This window comes from Chrysemys picta, chromosome 2 (assembly GCF_011386835.1).
Source record: "Chrysemys picta bellii isolate R12L10 chromosome 2, ASM1138683v2, whole genome shotgun sequence".
Classification (NCBI taxonomy): Eukaryota; Metazoa; Chordata; order Testudines; family Emydidae; genus Chrysemys; species Chrysemys picta.
Window position 1 is genome coordinate 206,774,395 of NC_088792.1, and position 21,106 is coordinate 206,795,500.

Here is a 21,106-nt window from a genome sequence, read left to right on the forward strand (position 1 = left end):
AAAGTGGTGGTGGAGCAGGGCAGGGACAGTAGTGGTGGTGTTCTCACAGTCTCTGTCCACAAGCCAAGCTCCATACACTTGAAATGTAAAAATGAGCTGCCACTCACAGCAGATTTTGTTTATGTTCAAAATATGATTATCCAAGGTCTGATGGGCTCCACAGGCTGGGTTCCTCTTCAGTGCCATTCAGATACATTGTAGGCCCCAGACCCGGTGTCCTGTAATAATGTCAGAATCTCAGCTTTCATTTAAAAAAATAGTCTAGTGAAGAAAACTTAAAAATACATATAAAAAAAATATACTGTCCTGAGTATCACGGATGGAGTGAAATAAGATTGAGTCTGCAGACAGCCTCCAACAGATGGAGGAACATCAGCCACTAGAACCAACCTGGTCTTTCAACCACTAGCCTATCACTAGAGCACACCCGGCCTACACTGCTCTAATGGTGCCAAGAGGAGACTATCTAGTTGTGGGGTTGGATGCCATACTCTGGGACTGGCTAATTCTTGACTGTCATCTAGGGTTGGGGGGGTGAGGTCTTGGTCGGTAGCAAGAGCTGTGACTAGCATAAAATATAAACAGCTGTCAATAGAGATTTGAGCTCATGGTCCCCTGGCTCCCAGCACAGTGTATTTTCCCTTAGGCTACGGGATATTGGATGAAGGAGTTCTCTGTGTCCTCCTCCCATCCCCGGCCAATGCAGAATGGAATGGGCATAGAACAGTGGTCTTTCTCCCTGGGACGTACGTGTGTGTGCATCTCCCATTAATGTTAATCGGGGTAGGGTTTATGTATATTGAAGGGAAAATAATCTATCAAGATTTTCCTAAAATCCACAAATATTGCATCACAGAGCAAGACTGTGACACTCATTAAAGTTCTGTTGAGGAGGGCAAAAGGATAGCTACTTCCTCCAAAACATTAAAACTGTCTGACCATCCTCATGTCCTCTGGAAAATAACCTATTACAGCAAGGGGCCCCTAAAGAGACTTATCCATGTTTGCTTTGATGGCTCCAGATTTAGAAGTACATGCCATTAACATTAAGTATAGTAATTCCCATCAAATAACCATAAAAAAAGCTCAGTAACAAATGTAAAGCAAAAGGAGCACACATATGGCCAAAGCAAACTCATTTAACAATTCAAATGAATATTAAAAGACTCTTTTTGCTCTATTCACTAAGCTCTGATGATGATGATACTTTAACTCTGCACAAATCTACCTTTCAGGATGGGCCTCCAGTAGAGTATCTAGCCTGCTCTGTGTATACAGCAGCATAAAGTACACCTCTACCCCGATATAATGCTGTCCTCGGGAGCAAAAAAAGCTTACCGCGTTATAGGTGAAACTGTGTTATATCGAACTTGCTTTGATCCGCCGGAGCGCTCAGCCGCCCTCCCCCCCCCCCAGAGCGCTGCTTTACCGCACTATATCCGAATTTGTGTTATATCAGGTCGCGTCATATCAGGGTAGAGGTGTAATTTCTAATAGAGTGTGCTGTACACTTGGCTGCCTTTACTTGGTTTTTCTAAAGCCTTCTGCATATGATTTTCATATTTCAGTGGGCTAGAGAAAAAGAAACATTAAAAAACCTACCCCATGAATATGTTTATAATTTACCTGATATATATTTCAAAACTTGTTTTATGAAGTACGTTCAGTATTAACTATCGTGGAAATAATTTTGATGTAAGAATATAAATGTTCTGTCTTAAGATTATAGAGAAATTGATTTGATTTGTCATGTACTCCTCCATAAACTTTTGCACTTTTATGTTCTTAGGTGGTTTTTACTTTTTACCTATGAAATTAAACTACAATATTTCAGAAGAGTTTAGTTCTACTTGCAAAACATTTCTATCTTTTTGTATCTTACCATAATGAATTTGTGACATTTGGTGTAAATTATTTAGGATATTTTCTTTCTCATCTATACTCTTCAATTGTTTCCATAGTCCTCAAAGAAACTTTTACTTTTAAAGCAATGCATCTTTGTCTGTTTTCTGCGTTCTCCATGCTTCATATACCTTGTCCATTTCTCCCACTTTTTTTTTTTTTTACCATCGATGAACAATCTGTTCAGTTGGCTTCATGCATTTATGCATGATCTTAAACTTGGTAAAAGTGATAAATACCCTGTCTTCCCTTTGCTACTCAGCCCCTAAGTCATTGTGACAGCAGTAACCAATGTTCCACTTAGAATGGGTTCATCAGGTCCTCAGAAAGTGCCTACAAAAGCACCTTCACACCTCCAAGCTCACTGCCTTAAATATTGTTATATCATATCACCTAATTCATGAGTCCAAGACTGTGTCCAGCAAAGCTCATAATAAAATATAGAACTATCCTGTCTCCCTGGATGGTGGAATTATTACTCCTAGTTTGCAATCCAGTGGCACTGTCACTTTCTCTGCTATTTCGCTTCATTTCCTCCATATGTTCTCCTAAATGTGAACACTTGGGCAACTGTTTTACATATCATTCATTCACATCATTTTCTGTCTTACAGTGAAATCTACTTCATGCAGTGTTTTCCTCTCATTTGCTAATTACACCTCTACCCTGATATAACGCGACCCGATATAACACGAATTCAGTTATCACGCGGTAAAGCAGTGCTCCGGGGGGGCGGGGCTGTGCACTCTGGCGGATCAAAGGAAGTTCGATATAATGCGGTTTCACCTATAATGCGGTAAGATTTTTTGGCTCCCGAGGACAGCGTTATATCGGGGTAGAGGTGTATGACTGTTTCCTAGTCCTTTTTTCCCCCCTGAAGCTAGTTCCTCAACTAATATAAGCCAGTTTCTTCACCAATATTTATATTTATAGTTTTTTATGATTCACCCACCAATTGCTACTGCACTTGAATGTTACATAAATAATACTATTAATTTGCACTTATACTGCTTTACATTTTCTAAGCACTGCGCAAACTAACTAATCAAGCCGTTAATACACTAATTAATCAAGCAACAACAGCAAGCAATTATACTGCATCTTGCTACATTGGTACAATCAGGAACCTCTTGCATACTGGTGTACTATAAAGTCTAATCAAGAATAGCATGTATAGATGAGATACCTAATTAGGAGTTTTCTTCAGTTTTCTTAAATGAGACTTCTTAATATGATTGCATATATAATTAAAATAACCTGATTACATAATGAGAAGGGATTTTCAGAAGCTGTCGCGATTGGCCTGACTCTGCTTCCATTGAAATCAGTGGCAAAATTCCCATGGTCTTCAGTGGGATCAGAGATAGGCAAACCCTAAAATCCTATGCTTAAGATTCAAAAAGCAGTGCCATCTTGATCTCAGAATGCCTCTTGCTTATTAGTAAGGGGTAAAAAGAGAGAACAGTGTGGACTGACCTCCCAGCAAGAGGGTAGAGCCTGCTCTTTTGTGGAATAACGGGCTGCCAAAATGCCTGCTTATGCCATGTTTCACAGATAGCAAAATTTAGTTATTAAAAAATAAATTCATTTGCTGTTTCACTTTTTGAAAAGTTTGAATCAAGTTTTTCAGTTTATAACTAATAAAGCACAAACTAATTCTTTTGAGTAATAGTGATATAACTTAATCTTTTGACATTTGGAGATGTACAGTGAGATTCTGTTTCCTCCGATATATACAAATAGGATGATGATATAACTGTCAGTATATTATTTGCAAACAGCTGTCTTGAGAAGACTGTCATAAACCTGAGAAATCTAGGTAATGTTTGTCTGGGTCTTTCATCCTCAGCCTCATTAAGATGACTCAATCTTGTTATAGCGTCTCCAGATGAAAAACATAATTTATTTTACTAATAAAGGTATATTGTAATCCTGCAGGATATAACAACATCTAATCCTTACTGCCCATTGTCTCACTGGAACAGTTGAGGTTGATGGGGTTAAGGTGATGCCCCATTCCAGGATGTGAACCTGAGTAACTGAGGAGCCATGCCCTTTTCCATCAGAAGCCTGCTTTTTGAAATTTCTCATTTTTGATCTTTTGCTACTGTAGATCCCAGTCATCTTTCAGACAAGGCTTTAAGACATTTATACATTTATTTATTATATTTTTGTTCTTCATTTTAATGTGCTTGTTTGCATGTCACCCAGCCCCATTCTGAATAGCAATTAAGATTTGTTGCTGGAGAGATGTAACTTTGTTTTGAATTAAGATAGCTAGAAAACTTTGAGTATTTTGGTGCAAAATACCCTCATCCAAAAATCTTCAGCTTCATCTTAATGTCTGGGGATTTTTGTGGGAACTTTTTTGTCCTCCACAAAAAGGCACTTATTTTCTATGAAACTGTTAGTCTTTAAAGTAGTATGCTTTTTTTTTTCTTGCTCTAGTGGTTCCGTGCCACAAGCTATCAGAATTGTCCTTGCAATGGATTTTAATGGGTAACAGTACAGGAGCATCAAACAGAAGAGATTATGATAAGCTTCAAATACCTCATTGAAATATTGTATTTGCACAAAACAAACTAACAAAAAACCCCAAGGCTTGAAATCTTTCTAGCAATTTTGCTTTCCCACTAATCTAATTCTCTTTTTGATTTAAATTATCTTGACAGTCATTGCTGTGTTTTTCTTTAAATTCATTTGCTGTGAGGTAAATCATCACAAAAAAATTATTTGTGTGCCTAAAAACTTCAAATACATTTATCAATTGCTATAAGTTATAATGTTAAAGAATCCAAAATGCTATCAACATTTTCATTTGGGCAGTACATTTTCTCCAATATTTTCTTTGAAGAACCAGCCAGTGTTCCGTGCATGAAGGGTTCTTCAAAGACTTAACGACGCTCCTGTTAGCAACGTGTTTTTCTCTTGACATAATGCTGTGTCCAGAATGTTTCAGAGTGGTAGCCATGTTAGTCTGTATCAGCAAAAACAACGAGGAGTCCTTGTGGCACCTTAGAGACTAACAAATTTATTTGGGCATCAGCTTTCGTGGGCTAGAACCCACTTCGTCAGATGCATGGAGAGGAAAATACAGGAGCAGGTATAAATACATGAAAATATGGGAGTTGCCTTACCCAATGGGGGGTCAGTCTAATGAGACAATTCAATTAACAGTAGGATACCAAGGGAGGAAAAATAACTTTTGTAGTGATAATGAGAGTGGCCCATTTCAAACGGTTGACAAGAACGTGTGATTAACAGTAGGGGGAAATTAGTATGGGGGAAATTACGTTTAGGTTTTGTAATGACCCAACCACTCCCAGCCTTTATTCAGGCCTAATTTGATGGTGTCCAGTTTGCAAATTAATTCCAGTTCTGAAATTTCACGTAGGAGTCTGTTTTTGAAGGTGTTTTTTTGTTTTTTATTTTTTTAAAGAATTGCCACTTTTAGGTCTGTTATTGAGTGACCAGGGAGATTTAAGTGTTCTCCTACTGGTTTTTGAATGTTATAATTACTCATGTCAGATTTGTGTCCATTTATTCTTTTGCGTAGAGACTGTCTGGTTTGGCCAATGTACATGGCAGAGGGGCATTGCTGGCACACGATGGCATATATCACATTGGTAGATGTGCAGGTGAACGTGCCCCGGATGGTGTGGCTGATGTGGTTAGGTCCTATGATGGTGTCCCTTGAATAGATATGTGGACAGAGTTGGCACTGGGGTTTGTTGCAGGGTTTGGTTCCTGGGTTGTGTGTTTCCGTTGTTCAAGTGAGCGGGACTGCTATGGGTACCAGCATGGCCCCACAGTATGCCAAAATTTTTATGGCTGATTTAGAACAACACTTCCTCAGCTCTCCTCCCCGAACGCCCCTACTCTACTTGCGCTACATTGATGACATCATCATCATCTGGCCCCATGGGAAGGAGGCCCTTGAGGAATTCCACCAGGATTTCAACAATTTCCACCCCACCATCAACCTCAGCCTGGACCAGTCCACACAAGAGGTCCACTTCCTAGACACTACAGTGCTAATAAGCGATGGTCACATAAACACCACACTATACCGGAAACCTATATTTACCTACATGCCTTCAGCTTTCATCCAGACCACATCACGCGATCCATTGTCTACTGCCAAGCTCTAAGAAACAACCACATTTACTGCGATCCCTCAGGCAGAGACAAACACTTACAGGATCTCTATCAAGCATTCTTAAAACAACAATACCCACCTGGTGAAGTGAAGAAACAGATTGACAGAGCCAGAAGGGTACCCAGAAGTCACCTACTACAAGACAGGCCCAACAAAGAAAGTAATAGAATGCCACTAGCCGTCACCTATAGCTCCCAACTAAAACTTCTCCAGCGCATCATCAAGGACGATCCCTCACTCTCACAGACCTTGGGAGACAGGCCAGTCCTCGCTTACAGACAGCCCCCCAACCTGAAGCAAATACTCACCAGCATCTACACACCACAAAACAAAAACACACAACCCAGGAATCAAACCCTGCAACAAACCCCAGTTTCCTCCCTTGGTATCCTCCTGTTAATTGATTTATCTCATTAGACTGACCTCACACTTGATAAGGCAACTCCCATCTTTTCATGTATTTATACCTGCTCCTGTATTTTCCACTCCATGCATCTGATGAAGTGGGTTCTAGCCCACGAAAGCTTATGCCCAAATAAATTTGTGCCACAAGGACTCCTCGTTGTTTTTTTCAAGAATGTTCTGCAGCATTTCTCAGGTTTGATTTGGGTTACCTTAACTGAATGAAGAGTGAGTGTATTTTATATGTCTGGTCTATGGAGAATATCCATCAGTTTTCCACAGAGGAGAATGCCAGCTCTGTCCATATGCAGTTCCAACTGCAAGCATACTTATAGAGCAACATTTGAGTTTTGATCCACAGAAGAGGTTATAATATGGAAATACAAGAACCTGACAAGGGAAGTGCAAGAAGACTTTCAACAAGGAATAGTAAAGTAAACAAGAAACAACTTTGCCTAGTTACAGTCAATTATATAAATATGGTCCTATGTGCTATGGAATATAGTCTGATATAATATTGCATGAATTACTTATTACAGATTGTCTTGACAGGATAAGTAGAATATCCCCTACCTGACTGATGTATACTTCTGTTGCACAGGTAGAATGTTAGAGGATTTGCTCTTCTTCACCTCTCTAGTGTGTCTTTCAACCAACTGTGAAATTAAAAATTCTTCCCTGCCAACAGCTGGATGCAGTTTGTTAGTTTGTATGTTATCAAAAACTGTTTAAATGCATCTCAAGTGCTATTTCAGCAATAATTGAAAACAGGCTTTCAAAGTTTTAGAGTGAAGTACATTTCAGTGATTACACAACTCCACTACCATAACTAACGGCAAGGATTCTAGTCCATTGCGGGAGATAATATGGACTCTATTTTCTATTGTCTGTTGGCCTCATCTCCCTACTTACTTAAACACAGTCATGATACTGATGTGATAAGTGGTCATTGTTGGCCTACATGAGTAAGAAAATCTCTCTCTTATAAATAAATTTAGCAAGTAAAGTTAAAGTATCCGAAAAGAAATGTATCCTACTTCCATATAACGTAATCTTAGATCTAAGTTTCTATTTTACTTTAATAAGATAGAAAGCTAATTATACCTTATTTCCTAAAGGAACACTAGCAACCCTCTTAACTATTTTTTTTTTAAATGACCAGATTTTGAATCTTTTTCAAAGTGTACAACTGAGATTCACAAATCCAAAGAGAGTAATTAAAAGTTAAAATGTGCACAGAGTAATTCAGAACAAATGTTAAAATAAATCCAGCCACAGTGTTCTTTGTCTGCATATACATTCTGCTACAATGTTTAAAGGATCATGTAAATGTATTTACAAATGATAAGAGAACAGTAAAGTAATTTCATAGATTTTTAACACCAGATAGGGCACTATGATCATCTAGTCTCACAACCTGCTTAACTCAGGCTATAGAATTTCAACCAGTAATTCCTGCAGTGGAGGGAATTGTTCTTCCCTGCCACATAGATAAATACTATCAAGCCCAGTTCCTTATGATTGAACTGGAGCACATCTGATCTCAATTTAAAGACTCCAAGTGATGATGAATTTACCACTTTCCTTGGTAAGCTATTTGAATGGTTACTTACCTTCACTGTTAAAAAAGTTAACTTATTTTAGGGTTTAATTTTTCTAACTTAGCTTCCAGCAGTTGGTTTTTGTTATGCTTTTGGGTGTTAAATTAAAGAACCCAGTAGCGTCAGATATCTTTTCCCTGTATAGTATCAGGGGGTAGCCGTGTTAGTCTGTATCCACAAAAACAACAAGGAGTCCAGTGGCACCTTAAAGACTAACAGATTTATTTGGGCATATGCTTTCGTGGGTAAAAAAAATCTCACTTCTTCAGATGCAACAGATTTCTCCCTGTATAAGCACTTGCAAACCATGATCAAATTACCTGTAAACTTTCTCTCTGATAAACTGGCGATGAAATAGACCTTACAGTTGTAGCTGCATTTAACTTTATATGATATTCATGCAACTTATTTGGAGTACATTTTCAGGGTAATTGATACTTATTTAATGACCTGTAAGAGCATGGGTGGGCAAACTATGGCCCAGGGGCCGCATCCAGCCCTTTAGACATTTTAATTTGGTTCTCGAGCTCCTGCCAGGGAGCGGGGTCCGGGCTTGCCCCGCTCTGTTGCTCCAGCCAGGAGTGGGGTTGGGGGTTTACCCTGCCCCATGTGTGCCATGGCTCCACGCAGCTCGCGGAAGCAGCAGCATGTCCCCCCTCCGGCTCCCATGCGTAGGGGCAACCAGGGGGCTCTGCATGCTGCTCATTCTCCAAGTGCCGCCCCCACAGCTCCCATTGACCGGGAACCACAGCCAGTGGGAGCTGCAGGGGCGACACCTGCAGATGGGACAGCGCACAGAACAGCCTGGCCATGTCGCTGCGTAGGAGTCAGAGGGGTACATGCCGCAGCTTCTGGGAGCTTCTTGAGGTAAACGCCGCCAGGAGCCTGCACATCCGATCCCCTCCTGTGCCCCAACCACCTGCCCCAGCCCAGTTCCCCCTCCCGCCCTTGGTTCCAGCCCGGAGTACCCTCCTGCACCCCCAACCCCTCATCCTCAGCCCAACCCCAGAGCCAACACCCCCAGGTGGAGCCCTCACCCCCCCTGCACTCCAACCCCCTGCACCAGCCCAGAGCCCCCTCTCGTACCCAGAACTCCTTATTTCTGGCCCCACTCCACAGCCCGCACCCCCAGCCGGAGCCCGCACCCCAACTCCCAATTTCATGAGCATTCGTGGCCCACCATACAATTTCCATACCCAGATGTGGCCCTCGGGCCAAAAAGATTTCCCGCCCCATGTAAGAGGATGCCTTGCCCCAGCTCTGATTTCAGGGTGAGCCACATGTGGGTTAAATGAAGTGATCCCAGGATAAAAAGAGCAGGAAGTTGCAGTAAAGGGGGGAAGTTGGGGAAATTGCAGATCTCTATAGACACTCTAAGGAGCAAGAAGGCTTCTGTAGAGTATGTCACTCTGTCTGGAGTGGTTCATGAGCATGAGTGACGACCTCAAAGCAGAATGTCAAAAAGCAGGGCAGACACCCCAGACTGGTGGTATGTTCTATAATTAGATTTCACCAACCCAGTAACCAATGTGAACTCCTGAAGCACTAAAACAGTTTTACCCTGGAGTCACAGACTGTCCCCTTGGGTAATCCAGTCTATCATGCCACCCAGGCAAGCTGGACTTAGTGATAGTAGTTGCTATACACCAAAGATCACAAAAGATTCAGGTTGTTTCCAGTACCAAGAGACCAGTCGCTTACCCCAGGTTAATTTGTACCTGAGATCTCACACCAAAGACAACCCCGGTATCCAATTCTATAGCAAACTAGCTAAGGATTTATTAACTAGAAAAAAGAAATGAGTTTTTTACAGGTTGCAGCAGGCAACATATATACACAAATGAGTTAGTCTATGGTTCCAAAAGGTGACACAGAGTGGTAATAATCTGTCAGCACCGAATGTCTTTTAGGGCTAATGCAGGTTGACCCTGGGGATCTCTGCTTCTTTTCCTAACTCCAGCCCTGTGAGAGCTCAGACAGCAGAGAGAAAAAATATTCATGTCAGCTGTCTTTATTTCCTTCTTCCAGAATTCAAGATAATGGAGCAAGATTTCTTGCGTGTAGAACCTTCAGGGGTCCGAGAGGCCATTAACCCAGTCTTTGTATTGTTATGTTCCACAATGGCCCATTTAGTTTTGATAGCCCTTCTTGATGGGCAGGGGAACTACTCCTCCTGCCTGGGTTCACAAGTTCAGAGTAGGCATTTTTACAGTTATAAAGCAAAACTTACATATTACCTTATAGCATGGGATACAGACATTACAAGTAAGATTAATGCATGCAGCAATTCTGGTTTCCAGCTACAAATTTTTCAGTGCTCCACTGATGCCTACAGCATTGGCAGGAGCTGGCACCTGGTCTATCAGTGTCGCAGGGAAAAAAGCTGAAAGAGCAGGAGAGAGATCTCCAGGAAGGGAGGCCTGGGAGACACTGTAAAGGGCAGCTGGGATGAAGGCTATGTGAGTTTGTGTTTTGATTTTATTTTAATTTGGGGTAAGCAGGAAAGACATTGAACAGCTTGGGGCCTATAGGGCCAGTATGTATTAGAGGCCCAAACAAATGGGATCTCTTGTGGGGATTTTTTTGAACCACCTTCAAACTGTGAGTTCTTAAAGGGCCCTGAAGAGGCAGAAACAGAGGCTGAGTGGTGAAGACTGACTGCCAGCCATGAGGGGTCCTTGGGAGCTGGCTACATGGTATTACAGATCCTTAATGAAAACTGAAGGCAATGTATTACTCAGGATAAGGTTTTTATTTTGTTATGATGATAGATGTGTTAGCAGTTTTTATTTTACTTTCAGTTTTTTGAGGTATGGGGTCTGTATTTGATTCATTAAACTATATGTCTGTCACGATCATTTTTTAAAAATGAGGACAGAGCCATGAGTTGACATTAGCGCTCATGAGAACTAACTGTAACTAAGTACAGTTTCTAGACACTGACAACAAAAATCAAAAATAAATAACAGAAATAATTTAGGGCCAGTTACACAATTGATGTAAATTAGATTATTGTTGCTCTGTTGGAATTAAATTGGCCTATTGCGTCTAGAGATAACTATTTGATCCCAGACTACTTCTCACTGAAAATAAAGGTTAAAGCAAAAGTTCACATTTTATTGTAGCTTAATATGAAATAATCAGATATTAGTGACTAGGGCCAGGTCTTTCTGTGGTAGACAGACTTGCTTAGCCTTTAAAAATAGTAAAAAATTGAGACTTCAGTTAAAACCCCTTTGAGATAAACGGTGTGTTATTTGACTGAGGGGGAAACAGGACTGCACTGATTGATTACAGATGAGATAGAAACATTAAAAATGAAGGCTTGGATTCTAGAGAATATACTAACATTTGTGAAAAGCAGAAAACGCTTGAATCCAGTTTTTTCTGCTACCTCTGCTTTTTATTACCCCCTTACATTAATGTGTAGGAAAAGAGAGAGGGGGATGAAAACTGAGTGTATATATAAATGTACAATAACTCATGAGATGATGTAATCCAGGGCTGAAGAGTACAGAAGAGAGAGTAAAATTGTGGTTTAAAGTCTGCATGGGCATAAGATTAGATGGCCACAACATTAAATATTGAGGCAGAGCTACTACATTATATGGTATTCCAGACGAATGCCAGTAATACTCTTAGACCATACCATTATGTATCCTGTGCATCTTACATAAATCACAGTAAATTATTGAAACTTTCTAAAACATTTCTAAACATATTTTCGAGTGGGAATACTTTTGTATCTCTACGCCAAGATGTCATTGTACGTCTCCCTGTATAGACTTCTGAGGGTGAGGGGGAAACAATTAACTACTAAGCACTAAAAAGAACTTACTCTTCATAAAAATGTGACAACTTTAAGGTCTGATAGTTTGGAACATTTCCTTTTCATGGAATCATAGAATATTATGGTTGGAAGAGACCTCAGGAGGTCATCTAGTCCAGTCCCCTGCTCAAAGCAGGACCAACACCAACTAAATCATCCCAGCCAAAGCTTTGTCCAGTCGGGCCTTAAAAACCTCTAAGGATGGAGATCTACCTCCTTAGATAACCCATTCCAGTGCTTCACCGCCCTCCTAGTGAAATAGTTTTTCCTAATATCCAACCTAGACCGAGGCAAAAAAAGCATTGAGTACTTCAGCTTTTTCCACATCATCTGTCACTATGTTGCCTTTCCCATTCAGTAAGAGTCCCACACTTTCCCTGACCACCTTCTTGTTGCTAACATACCTGTAGAAACCCTTCTTGTTACCCTTCACATCCTTTGCTAGCTGCAACTCCAATTGTGCCTTGGCCTTCCTGATTACACCCCTGCATGCTCTAGCAATATTTTTATACTCCTCCCTAGTCATCTGTCCAAATTTCTACTTCTTGTAAGCTTCCTTTTTGAGTTTAAGCTCACCGAAGATTTCACTGTTAAGCCAAGCTGGTCAACTGCCATATTTGCTATTCTTTCTTCACTTCGGGATGGTTTGTTCCTGCGCCCTCAATAAGGCTTCTTTAAAATACAGCCAGCTCTCCTGGACTCCTTGCCCCCTCATATTAGCCTCCCAGGGGATCCTGCCCATCAGTTCCCTAAGGGAGTCTAAGTCTGCTTTTCTGAAGTCTAGCGTTTATATTTTGCTACTCTCCTTTCTTCCTTTTTTTAGGATCCTGAATTCAACCATCTCATGGTTACGGCTGCCTAGGTTGCTACCCACTTCTACTTCCCCTACCAATTCTTCCCTGTTTGTAAGGTCAAGAGGAGCATGGCCCCTAGTCGGTATCTCCAGCAGTTGTACCAGAAGTTGTTCCCAACACTCTCCAAAAACTTCCTGCATTGTCTGTGCACTGTTCTATTGGTCTCCCAGTAGATGTCAGGGTGATTGAAGTCCCCAATTAGAACCAGGGCCTGTGATCTGGAGACTTCAGTTTGTTGTCCGAAGAAATTTCCTAATGATATAAGGATGGGTCATGAGATATTAGACCATAAACCTGTCACTAGTCCAGGGCTGAAAATTGCTGACCTGGGCCTCAGGCCAGAGTAATTTGGAGGACAAATTCTACATTGTGAGAGGTATTTTCCCCCCCCCCAGGCAGGTTAACTTTTTTTTAAAATGACAGAGGTTTGAAATGTTAGAAGTAGTACCAGCATGAATGAGTTTGTAGGCAGAGACTAGGCCAGATGAACAAAGGTATATGATAGATAAAATTTGTAACATGAGGTCTGCAGTATTTCACTTGACTCTGCAATTATCAGATTGATATCACCACCGCACCTTCAGTGTTAATATTTTATAGCTTGCCTAATAAATATTTTTAAAGTAATAATTATATTTAAAATATTTGATTATTTTCTCCTATTCTTTTGCTTTATGTGCAAGAAAACTCTCATATATGATTTACATGGAATATACATTTCTTGAGACTAATTGTATAATTATTCTTTTGTACAGTAATGACTGTTGCTGTTAGCACTATTGCCATTGGAGATAATTCTGAATATATACCAGAACACTATATCCTAAATCAACAAAGCTCTTAAACTTTTGGATGACTTTGATAGTCAGAAAATGTAGTTTCATTTGTTGTTGTTTTTTTTTTTATACATATTCAGAGAGTTTCACGTCACTAGGAATACTTATGTTCACCAGGTGACATTAAGCATAATGAGAAAATGACATTGCAACTGTTAAGACTGTTATATTTAAGATATAAATGTTGCATAGGACCTCTCCTTTTTTAGTTTCTCACAAGTTCCTCTTGGGTAACAAGCTCTTTCTTCTCCTCCATAATCTCCATTAGGCTTCTTGTGGCCTTCCTCCAGATTAATAGTGATTTCCCCCCCTCCCTCCCCCAAATCTTTTATGTGAGCCCGTCTGAGGTTTCTGACTTATGGCTTCCTATCTCACATCCTTCTGTCTTTAATGAGTCATAGTGAGAAAAAATGGTTGTGCCCTTATGTATAGTGTGGTAGTGTCTACTGTGAGCTGCATTCAGCTGAAGTACTTCTCTGTTATGGTCCTAGTGTGGAGATAATTGATTGAGCAAGTGGAGCTTTGCGGAGTCTGTAATTATTTGTTACTGCATACTTACAGATATGACCATTGTAAACTAACCTGCTCGTGTGGTGCATCGGGCCTAACATTCGTAACCTTTAGAGTCTCCAATAATAATATTTTTAGCATAATGATATAAATGATGATGTGTTTCAGAGGACAGTTACTTCACAATGGACAAAAAAGTCACAAACATTTGGGTAGCTCTTGTGCCATGACAGTAGAATGATATCCTCCAGTAGAATTTACTCCCCATAGTTAAGGCAATGGTAACCCCACTGCAGAGTATCTGGAGTTCAATAAAAGTCAGTTCCAATGGATCGCTACAGAAAAGGACATCAGCTACATTTCGGTTATGTAGAATGGGGAATATCATTCAGGACATTCTGCAATTAAAAATTGATATTTATTGCACTATATTCTACACTTTGAGCGCAAATACTGCAGTGTTTTCAAGTATAGCAGATAATAAATGTCCACTTTTAATGGCTTTTTCTTCCTGGATGTACTTTCCTATACATGAGCTATGGGAAAAAACTCACCCTTTTATCCCAGTTGTTACATGAAGTTGCAGAAATAATTTTCAAATAAATAAGAAGAGGAGACCTTGGTGAGTAACCAAGTAAACTTTTTCAAGGAGACATCTTTAAAATGTTGCTGTTAGGGTTTTAAAAGTTTTGTTGTTAGTGTGATTTGGTTATTTTCCAAACTAGAGCTGGGACACTCCTTCAGACAGGCTTAATAACGAACAATAAGAATCTTATGGTGCAACATTCTCATATGAATTGGACACCTGAGGATGGAGCAATCTCATTTGAAAACACTTTAGAAACATATAAACTTCAACTTGATTCCTTCAGTTGCATAACAGAGTGAACTAGATGGGGCCATGTTCTGCAGCTAACCAGCAGAGATCATCAGTTATGCCAGGGGTCGGCAACGTTCGGCACGCGGCTCGCCAGGGTAAGCACCCTGGCGGGCCGGGCCAGTTTATTTACCTGCTGATGCGGCAGGTTCGGCCACCCCCACTGGCCGCGGTTTGCCGTCCCGGGCCAATGGGGGCGGCGAAAAGTGGCGTGGGCGAGCGATGTGCTGGCCGCGGCTTCTCGCTGCCCCCATTGGCCCAGGACGGTGAACCGTGGCCAGTGGGGGCTGCGATCGGCCGAACCTGCTGCGTCAGCAGGTAAATAAACTGGCCCGGCCCGCCAGGGTGCTTACCCTGGCGAGCCGTGTGCCGAATGTTGCCAACCCCTGAGTTATGCAGAACTTCCCATTGGTTTTATTTGAATATTTCATAGGGAATTTCCATTTGCAGGCTGATAGCTGGATAAAGGCCTATGTTTGTCTTTTTTCCTTATGTTATATGTAGACTAACCACTCAGTTTCATATGCAATTAATACTTAAGGTCAGATTGAGAATAATACAGTTGCAGTGGAACAGGAAGAATAAAGTATCTGCCATTCACATGCTGCTATAATGTAATAAATACATAATTTAGTCGTGAATAAATGAAATCAGATTTAGTCTATCTGTGGAAACAGATACCAGTTTCTATCATCAGTAGAGTATATTGTTGGCAAGTGACATGAGCTGTCAGCATGATTTTAGACTCTTCTCACTTCTTGCAGAGTGCACAGCTGAAGTCTTCAGTGATTCAGAGATTTAAAATGCCTCTTCATTTTTGTGCTAGACACTGATATCAGTACGTTTTCTTAAGATATGAATAATTTCTGCTTCAGGTACAGGAAGAAGTGATTGTCGATAATGATTGTCTGTTGACTTCCTAAAATAGCATAATTAAAAACAACTCTTTGTAGAGCACTTTAATCTGCATTCATTTTTGATCCCTTATTGTTAAATAGCTTTAGGGTGTCTCCTTTTCAATTTAGACTAAAATATAGTCTTGCATGTGTGTATAATTGGTGGCAAATACAATGAGGCTAAATGTTGCAGTGTGACAGAAGATACTTATGGCTCAGTATTGGTAATGCAGTTCTCCAGTTGTCATGGGAAAAATAATCAGTATGTTTTGACTTAGAGCAAAATCTGTGTGCATTATTATTACCATACATCAGTGATTGAGCTGTAGAAAATAAAGTATTGCATTAATATTTGCTGTGCGTGGATTAGTTGAATTGGTTGACTTGGTAGAAGGCTTAAGCAGAGATGTGGGCTTTCATATTATTTAATTATATTTGTAATTTATTGTGGTTCAGCATGCAGCATGATTTCTAATTGTCAGAGGGAAACAGTTAATTTTACAGATGAAGTTGGAGTGGGAGGAAACAGTAACAGTGACTGTATTGCGGCTGTAGGAGGAAGGTTGTTTCTTTTTGTGGTTTTATGTTTAGGGTATTTCTGATACTGCCAAAGTAGGGTGGTTAATAATAATAATAATAAAAAAATCCTCATTTGCCAATAGATGCCATGCAGTAGTTCTGATATCTAAGATTACTGCAGTTTTCTCTATTTTAGATAGCAAATAGCTGACTTACTTATCTTGTATCTAAGGGTTAGCAAATGTTGACTTTAATGGTTGGCCTTTTCTGAAAATATGTGGATATCTGCTGTGTGCAATGCAATGTATCAATGACTCTAATGGCTTATAAAAATTGTGTGAGGCCCCTCTGATTACATATTTGGTTTTGCTGTGGTTGATGTCATGGTTTTCCATACACAAAGAACAACCATGCAAGGTGACAGGTTTGGTGGTGCCCAGAACGGGTCCAAATCTCCCCCCCACACACACATACCTGCCTTGTAAGCCAGTATATGTATTTTTTTAATAATGTAAAAACAGACTGGAACCAGTAAGTGTTTAACAGTTTCCCTATATTGCACCATGTGAGGGTATGTGGGGGGATGAGGGCTCTGGCTGGGGGTGAGGGCTTTGGGGTGGGGCTGGGGATGAGAGGTTTGGAGTGTGGGAGGGGGCTCAAGGCTAGGGCAGAGGGCTGAGGTACAGGGGATGAGGGCTGGGGGTGTAGGCTGTGAGGTGGGGTGGCGCTGGGGATGAGGAGTTTGGGGTGCAGGCAGGTTGCCGCGGGGCTGGGGCCAGAGAGGAGGACTCCACATTCCCCCCCAGCCCTCTCCCCACAAGCAGCAGTGAGCTCCGGGGGAGGGGCCCCCTGGTAGCACAATCACCGGGCACAGTCACTGCATATGCTCCTAGGGGCTGGGCCCCTCTCAGGTCCAGGAAGCCCCCTCGCCTCCCTGTGGTGGGTGCTGGGGGGGAGGGCTGCCATCACGTGTGTGCCTCCTCCCTCCACAGGCGGCAGCTGTGCCACCACCTCAGCCTGCCATCGCCACTCCCTTTTGTAGCCTGCAGAGGCTGGTGAGGGAGCACAGCGCAGAGCGGCAGGGCATCCGCCCGCTGCCCAGGGTGCAGGCAGAGACGCCCTGGGGGAGGTGCGTAAGGCAGCAGGCGGAGCCGGGGGAGAGACCCAGCCCCAAACATTGGTGGAGCCAGGCCACAGGGCCCTGAATTTGCTGGAGCACAGGCACCACGGACCCATACAACTTGCCGCCCCTGAAACCATGTACATTCACACTGAATTATTTTTATTTTACATTAAGAAAAACAACAAAATAACCAAGACAAAGGTGCTTATCTCTAACAGAAATGTTAGTGTCTCTTCTATACAACGCCCTGTCAACTCAAAATGGCAGAAGACAGGCTGAGAAAACAAGCTATGCAGTCAATTGTCTAACAACACAGTTCAGGGCCCTGAACTCTGAACTGGATTTTTCCACTGACACTTATATTAATGCTCATGGGAGCACTGTGAACTGAAGACTGTTATTAATCCACAGAATAGGTACAGCAGAGGTGAGGGTATCTATCTTCCTTATGCTTCCCTTCAGACCAAAACTACAGGAGCCACAGATAGAGGCGATAGGTAGTGGCCACTTGTCGCCTCAGAACTGGTTTTTAATCATCTACTTTCTGTAAATAGGCTACCAAACAATTGTCAACTGGTGTGAAAGATTTTGGTCCCCAGCATGTGCTGAAATTGAACCAATGACTCATTGTTGTAAGATGCCTGTCTTTTATATAGGGGTTAGATAAAGTTCTGACTTTTACATTAGCTGAATTTTGAGCGAGTCTGTAATGAAAAATGGTATATACAGTCTGTGAAGCTTCAGGTTTAGGTTTTTGCAGTGAAGGGCAATTCATAAATATACAGTGAAGTATTAATCCTGTTATTTCTCTAAAACACTGTGATCTGACATTGATCAAAACATAAATCTCTAGTGTTCCAGTTAAGGATACAAGTCAATCATTATTCAAAAGAGCATAAATAACTTTTAAAGGCTTTAGTTTTAGGAACATTTGTGATATAACCATTATATCACAAATATACCTTACCTTCTGATCAATCAGAATTCCAATTAATCTGGCTAACAGAATGAAGAGTTGGTGTGGCAGCAGTTTAACTCCCCCAATGAGAGCTAGTCTGGCCATACAATAATGGTAGACGTCTGACAAAGTTATAGACTTCAGGTAAAAGTTGTGCAAGTGTGTGTGTGAGAGAAGGGCAAAGAGTGAATGTATGTTGTGAGCAGAAAAATAACTGGATGAAGAATTGAAAGTAATATTTTAAAGGCCCAAGCCAATGCAGGCATTTGACTTAAATAGTATCCGCAAGTCCTGTGCACGTTGTGGGAGAAAATCCAGCCCGCAGCTGAGCACGCAAAAAAATTAGGCACAGAAAATTAGAGATCACCTCTAAAAAGTGGGTTGCATGTATTTACAATACATTTTTTTTTTCAGAAAATTCTTCTGATAGCTAATGAAAAACACTAAGCAAAATTTAATTGTGTATTGGGCTTTTCAGTGGTTTAGCACTCAGTGCTTTACACAGCCATGTGGGCAACATCTCTTCAGTTCCTGCCTCTAACTTCTTGTACCCTGGTGAGGTGGTGGTAGTTGCACAGGTAACTCATTCGGCCTGTAGGGTTCTGTGGGCCAACAGCAATTCCTTTTTAAGCCTCAATTCAGGAAGATATGTAAGCACTTGAGTTTTAATGGAACAATTCACATACTTAAAATTAGGCACTTGCTTAAATGCCTTGCTGGTTTGGGGTCTTAAAGAGCAACTCTGGCAGCTTCCAACGGGAATCCTGTGTATCTGGGGAAATGCAGAACCTTAAGGTTGTGGTTATGGTAAAACACAGGAAAAACATGGAACCAAAACAAAGTCTCCTTGAGGCTTATTTTCAGAAGCATTGTTGAAGTCAACAGAAAGTGCAGATACTCAGCACGTCGGAAAATTAAAGCCTCTGGTGTATATCTTTGGATGAATTTCATCTTGGATTTAATTTTAAATGTTATATTTAATTTTATTTAATTTTATAGTACAGGTAGATATTTTAAAAATTATAATTTTTTAAAAAATTTGCAGCAATATTGCATTCCAGTAAGGAAATCTGAAAATGTACAGTAAAGTTAGTATTGTCATTAAATTAATGTCTTTTCCTTAAAGAGACTTTCTCAACTTGAAATCTACTACATTTCAAAATATGAGTTAAAAGTGGTATCTAGCACTACACCTCCATATAAGTCTTCCTGCCAATTGTTGTGGTTTTACAATCACTATTTATTTATTTGTTTTTTAAATTCCTCTCCCATGGAAGACCCACACAAACACAGTAAAACTGGCTAACAAATTGACCACACAAGGTTGTACATAAAGTGCCGTCAATTGCGCTGTTAATGAGATGACGTTCTATCCTTGCTTCTGTAGGGTACACAGACCCTGAATCAATGCTGAAACTCACCCCTTGCTGGAAGTTGGATTTATTACTAATGCAAAAGACAATAACATAACTAACATAAACTGCAGCCTCCTTGAGTATGGTCATTCCTACACTTCCCCTCCAAGGCCTTCTCTGTCCTACCTTCCGAGTTTTCTCCTCAGATTTCCTTCTTCCATATCTTGTGTGAAATGTTAAGAAGCTGTACTTGCTATAATGTGCTATTCAAGGGAATTTAATAGTGAATGTTTTCCTAGATGATATACTCTAGTACAAACAAGAATTAATTCAGGGGAGTTCTGTGGCCTGTGTAATGCTGGGGGTGAGACTAGATGATCACAATGGTCCCTTCTGGCCTTGGAATCTCTGAATCTGTGACACCATTGAGTTTTTAAAAAATGCTTTGTCACAGTTAATGTAAAGATGCTTACTCTGTAATATGGTAACAAACTGTTAAACAGAGAGGTCTGTTGACTATATTACTGAGTAATGTTTCTGTAAACAAAAGCTCACTGTTGTAATGATTACTATTTTGTTTCTGATATTTACCGGGCAAGGATTTGTAAACCTATTGAAACTTCCAAAACAAATAAATAGTTTAAAAACACTCCACAGGCTTTGCTCTGAAATTTTTTACCTGCTATTATTACCATTAACGCCTGAGGTTAGTAAAACTAAAAGAAATTTAAAATACACTATTTTGTTCTCACTCTTTCAGTTTGCTTACTCTGTGCATAAATAGGTTGTCAGGGCTCTTTTCTTGATCAGCCCTGTTAACAGAGGCTGGAACCTGGGAAAAAAGCTTTTGAAGTTGGTCTAACTCATCATTGTGTATTGTCCACCTGAAAAACTACAATAGAATGTGAATGAACAAACCTGTGCTTGAAGAGATGTATAATAAATTTGGAGTGATGAGATGATTCATCTCACTTGCTTAATAATGAGAAGACGTTTATTTACTTTATTCTCAACACATAGTTTTGATGCCACTAGAGGGGAAAGATAATCGATATCACTTTAAAATGTTGAAAATAATGGAACTTTTCATACAGAGAGAGAGGCTGGCTTGAAAAGAAATATTTTTTCAGTTACCTTAAACAATTTTTAAATGCACGTTTTATATATAATTAATATGGCTGATCTGTAGAGTTGTTTTGACATTATTTCTCCACCTTCTCAGTCATCCTTTGACAGTTGCCTTGTGAGTAGGGGGTTGGCAGCTGGGAGGAAGAAGAGGTGAGAG

General features: G+C 40.6%; 1 protein-coding gene across 3 annotated transcripts in view; it reads left to right on the forward strand.

The window, feature by feature from the left end:
• The window catches only part of DLGAP1 (DLG associated protein 1), a 633,130-nt gene that overhangs the window by 217,115 nt on the left and 394,909 nt on the right, over positions 1-21,106 (forward strand). The window lies entirely within an intron of this gene.